This window comes from Pteropus alecto, unplaced genomic scaffold, assembly GCF_000325575.1.
Source record: "Pteropus alecto unplaced genomic scaffold, ASM32557v1 scaffold63, whole genome shotgun sequence".
Taxonomy (NCBI): Eukaryota; Metazoa; Chordata; class Mammalia; order Chiroptera; family Pteropodidae; genus Pteropus; species Pteropus alecto.
In genome coordinates, this window is record NW_006434897.1 from 6,643,830 (window position 1) to 6,649,701 (window position 5,872).

The window sequence follows — 5,872 nt, forward strand, 5'->3', positions numbered from 1 at the left end:
TGGTCTGTATAAAACCAATTTTTTGAAATATGTTGACACTTGCTTTGTGACCAATTGCATGGTCATTTAACATCAATGTTCTATGAGTTGAGATATATTGCTGGGTTCATGTTCTGTATTGCTCAAATATTTTACATCCTTATATCCTTAGTCGTTTGGTTATATCAATTACATAAAGAAGTGTATTAACCTCTTCTATCTTGAGCAAATATATCAATTTCTCCTTTGATTCTGTTAATATTTCTCAAGCTATTTATTAATTGCATACATGTTTCGAATTGACATTTTTTTCCCCTGATAAGATATAAGTTCTCCACTAGAAAGTTATCCTTGAGGGCAGGTTTTTGCATCTGGTTTTTCACTATTATATGTTCAATATCTGGACCTGTACCTGGCTCCAGAAATAATTGTTGGCAACTAAAGGAATTATCTTGGTGAATTAGATGTTTTTCCATTAGATAACAATTTAAAAAAAAAAACACACACTAGAAGTGTTTTCTTTCCTTTGAACATTTTTGTCTGCTTTTAATATAGTAACAAAATTTTTTTGATTAATAGTGACTATGTTGTTTTCTTTTTTCATTATTTTTTCTCAATTTTTAGTGTTATGATAAGTGTGTTTGTGTTAATAGCACACAATTTGATACATAAATCTGAAACTTTGCTAACTAAAGAGTTCATCTGATAATTGAGAAAACTCACATATGTTGTATCTCGTATATATATATTTTAGGCGAGGCAACCCTTGGTTAACCTCACAGATTGCAAGGACCTTGTCAGCTAACAATCTCTTAATTTTTATATTTTTTTACACCTACAGCACCTGGTCTTCCTAGGTCTCCCATCCAAGTACTAACCAGGCCCAAATCTGCTTAGTTTCTGAGATCAGACGGGATTGGGCTTGTTCAGAGTAGCATGGCTATAGGCTCTTTATATTTTTATTTTATGCTCTTTGTCTCATTTTTTCCCCTATTTTTCTGCCTTCTTTAATTATTTTGATTTGGTTGATTTTCCTCCTTATACTGCTATCCCCCTATTGTTTTGGAAGCTACAGAACTTTTTTATTTTTTTAGTGATTGTCATAGACATTTTACATGCATACCTATTATAAAAGAGTCTAGAGTTGAATAATATCTTAGTATCCTTGTAAACTTAAAAGAAACTTACAGTATTTAAATTCCTATAATTACTTCAGTACTAAACATTTCACTGGTGTATTTGAGCATTTTGATTCTGTTTTTTAAGCTCACAAATTAAATATTATCATCATCATCATCATCATCATCATTTTCAGTCAACTTTTTTTAGATTTATTCTGATCGTTACCATCCTTCCTCTTAGGATTATTTTCTATTTTCCTGACATATCTTTTGGGATTTCCTACAGTGAGTGTCTGTCTACTTATGGTAAATTCTGTCAGTTCTTTTTTTTTTTTATCTTAAGCCATCTTTATTTCACTCTCATTCCTCAAAGTTAGTTTCACTGGGAGTAAAGTTTGAAGTTAGAAAAGACTTTCTAGTAATTTTAAAGAAATTCTATATAATCTTGATTTTTAATTTTGCTTTTATGAAATCTACCACTGTAATTTACTATAATTTATGGTTAATTTTTGCTTTCTCTCTGCTATTTTGAATAGATTATTCATTGTGAACTTCCCTGTGACAATGAATTAGTAATGTATGAACTTGCTATAGAAATTTCAAATCTTTGTATGGTGTTCTATATCCCCAAAGAGTTGCTTAGAATAACTAGAATAACTAGACCTGAAAAATCATAGTAGTTTCTTTCTTCTCTACAGTGCATAGTGTATAACAATTATAGACCTCAGGGATGTCTTGTCCCTCTATCTGGAAGGTGAAGATCTAATGTTCTTCATAGCTTGATATTCATGAATCACTCTAGCGCTAGACTCACCAAGTTTTAGCCCTTGTCCTCTGCTAAAACCACTGTTTCTGGATTTTTAAAGTGATATGTTCTAACGATGATTTCATGTCTCTATATTTCTTGTCACAGTACCCTCTTGGAATTACTCCAGCTTCTCTTAGTCATTCTTGCTATAGTAGTTCTAAACCCTGCTTGATCTATGACCCGTAGCCTCAGCAAGATTCATTTGACATCTGGGGCCAGCTATTTGATCTAGGCAGAAGCTATCAACAAATATGAACAGATCTGAGAGTGATCTCTTTTCTCCATCCAAAAGAGACTCTAGACAATAACCTGGATAAAAATAACTTTCCAATTTGAAAATTTACATTGAATATTTAATGACATATAAGTCAGTTTTTTCAGTCTCAGCATGCACACTCTACTGTAAAATTGCACTTCTCCTTTTACCATTGGTACCAGGATATTTCCTGAATCTTGTTAAATATTAAGAACCACAAAGACTCATGTCTGAAGAATGTATGTACCTATTACTATGAATCAAATAATTAGGAAGTCATGATGAATACATATACTAATTCAGTATTGAGTTGGTTATTAAATCTGAGGTACAGCTCCAATTTGTACCTTTGATGTGTCTCTAATTTGGAAGTCTCTCAAGTGTGACTATAAAAAAATTATGAGTCCCATTATGGCTCAATCTCACTTTCAAAGAATCTACTATTCAACTCCATAAACCTATTGTATTTATTTTTAAATGTGTTTCAAACACATACAAAAAATCTTCCTTAAAGACTTTAATTTCTCTAGGAAAGTATCTTTTGTAAAGAATGTCTTTGAAGTATGTAAAATTGATTCTATGAAGTGATTTTCAGGTTTCATCAACTGAATGCTGAGGACTATACGGCCTAGAACATGCTGGGGACATTAGATGAAATTGGCCCGAATCATAGAATGATTCTTTAGTTTCTCATAAATTAGGGTATTCATTTTGAAATTCAATATGCAAGAAATAAATTTCTTTAATATAAAACATTGAGATTTTAGAGTTTATGCATTCAGCAAGCAACAAAAAATTTCTTGAACAAGGAGCATTATCAAGACACAGATAGCCTTAAGCAAAGGTCATCTTTCCTCTCTGGAAGTTTTCTAATGTGCAATAGTTTGTCGAGAATTGTGAAAATTTGAGATTTTTGCCTTACTTGCCAGCTTGTAAATTAGTCTGTCCTAATTTCATAGACGTTGGCAGAGACACATGACTTCTGGATCAGAGGAATGGACTTTTCTCCTTCTTGCACAGCAGGTAGCAGCATCATGGTGGATCCTCACAGTCTGACAGTAACAGTATTATGAAACCATTTTGATCAGGCCACCTCAGGGACAATTAACTATTTTCACCTCTTCTTTCAGAGTACATTGTTCATCTCTTTATTATCTTACTTAAATTGATACATTTGGTTATTTTTTTAAAGAAAGACTGTTTATAAAAAATTATCTCAATAAGTTGAAAAATACATATGAAAAAAATAAAAGTGAGGTTCACTACTATATGGTTACTATATTCCAGCTTCTAATTTTATGCTTTCTAATATCTGGGCTAGATTTATGCCACATTTCGGTGATCATGTTTAGCCACTTAGCCAAAAAACTGAATAAGATATTTCCATTTGGGTTCTGTTACCTCGAATTATAGGCTAAACCTTCCAGAGATAATAACTAGTTGATAGAAAATATACTTTGTTTCTTCCACACCACATTAATGATGCATTTGATATAACTAACAACAACACTGACATATTTCTGTATTTAATTTATACTCCTTTGAGGAAGTATAAACCAAATTTAGAGATTGCTAAATAGGAAAAATAGAAAAAAAAGTAAAGTACCTTTTGTAAATCCTCTGAAAATTATTGGCCTGTAAAATATGACTAAATAGTAAAGTTCTTATTAGATTATGCTGTTATGGCAGGTCCAACAGAACTCTCCACGTACCACGTCATACACATCTATATTCACTTAGAAATTTCCTTTGCTCCAACACAGTTGGAGGTAGGCAGGGGTAAACAAAGGCAAGAGTTTAAAGTTGAGAATATGTTGTAATAAGTAACAACTTCTGCTTTCTCCAGATGATTATATTTTTGAAAACATCCACCCCTACTCCCACACACAATACTCCAGTTTGTCCTTGTGTTTGCTTGTTTTCTAATCCATCTCCTAATCACACCAGGAACAATTCTGTCAGTCCATCTGAAAGTTGATTAACTGATTATACACTAGTGAGAATGATATTTAAATAAAAACATGGATATAAAGATATATTTTGATATATTTTGTGCATAAAGTATATTCTCAAAATTATTAAAAGTAGATATCTAATTGGTAAAATTATGTTTGAATCCAGTTTTCTTTATTTCTCGATTTACTTGTATGATCAGAATAATAATCAATGTTATTTTAAAAAATAATCTAGGATACAAGGGAGGTATAGGAAACACCTCATCATCCTTTAAGAACACATGGACTTTTGTTCCTTAGAAGTTCTTAGTAATAGTGATAGTGACAAAGAATCTCTTCTTGATCAAACTCTAGTCATTCTCCTCTGAACACTCTTCTCAACTGGACCCTGACCTTTTAGCATCTGTGTCCATCTTTGCATGGTCCACTCTCACTTTAACCCCTAATGCTTCTCCTTAGTAATTTTCTATCCACTGCTCCCCACCCTGCTTCTTGGCTATAAGTTCTTGCTTTTCCTTGTTGTATTCAGAGTTGAGCCTTATCTCTCTCTCCCTTACTATAAAATTCCATTGTAATAGCCCCCTCGAGTGAAGTATTTCTTATCATTCTTTAGCAAGTGTTGTGATAATCTTTTTCTTTCACAGTAGACAGATTAATGTCCCTTTAAAAAAAAAAAAAAGTCCACATTCTAATTCTCAGAATCTGTGAATATGTTAGTTTACATGCCAAAGGTAAGTTAAATTTGCAGATGGAATCAAGGATACACACCAACCAACCTTAAAATAGGAATATTATCTTGGATCATCCAGGTAGGAGGTCAGTGTTATTACAGGCGTCCTTAAAAGGTAAAGAAGGAAGTCGACAAGAACCAGAGAGATGGCAGCATGAAGAAGAATCAGCTTGAATTTGCTGGCTTTGAAGGTGGAGAAGGTGAAGGTGCCTGCGCCTTGATTTTAGCCCATTGAGATTGTGTTGAACTTTTATTCTGCGGAACTGTAAGATAATAAACTTATGTTGTTTTAAGCCCCTAACTATGTCATAATTTTTCATAGCAGCAATAGAAAACTAATACCACCTCTGTATGGTTTGGCTAGAAATCAGAAGCCAGTTTATAGCACTTTAAAGGCCTCTGAAGAGGAGATAGAACACATGGATTTATATTGGCTCCTAGGAAGATAGTGCTAATTGGCACTTTTTTTACTCCTCCTTCTTTTTAATGCATCTCCTTCTCCTAAAGAAGCAGAATATATTTGATTAACCTTTGACTTTGGAGTTACCACATGACTTTCTTTAGTCGATACGATGTTGCAGAAATGAGAGTATGCTTATTCAGACCAAGCAGTAAGAAGTTCCCCTCATAAGTGGATGTTTCCCTTGTACCTGACATCACTGTGAGAAAAGCGTGTCCCAGGTAGCCTGCTGGTCCCCAGAGGAGGACAAACATCACAAGGATAAGAGGTAAACAGCCTGAGCCAGGCTCAACCTAGAAAAGCCAACCCCAGCTGACCTTCAAACATGTAAGAAAAAAATACATGATTATTGTTTTAAGCCACTGAATTTTGCAGTACTTTGTTAGGGAGAAGTATTAAATTCATATAGCTCCAATCTAAGACTTTTTGTTTTTGAGCGATAAAGCATCGTAGCCACATTCATGCTCCAAGCTTTTGAGTTGGAGGCCTAAATCTGGAAGCTGCTGAAGCTCAGTCTTTTCGCCAAGAATCTTCTCTCTGAACTGACAGTCCACAGGGTCTTC

At 33.6% G+C, this 5,872-nt stretch overlaps 1 pseudogene; it reads right to left on the minus strand.

The window, feature by feature from the left end:
- Positions 1-811: 811 nt before the first annotated feature.
- Positions 812-927, minus strand: LOC112478911 (annotated as a pseudogene).
- Between the last annotated feature and the right edge of the window lie 4,945 nt (positions 928-5,872).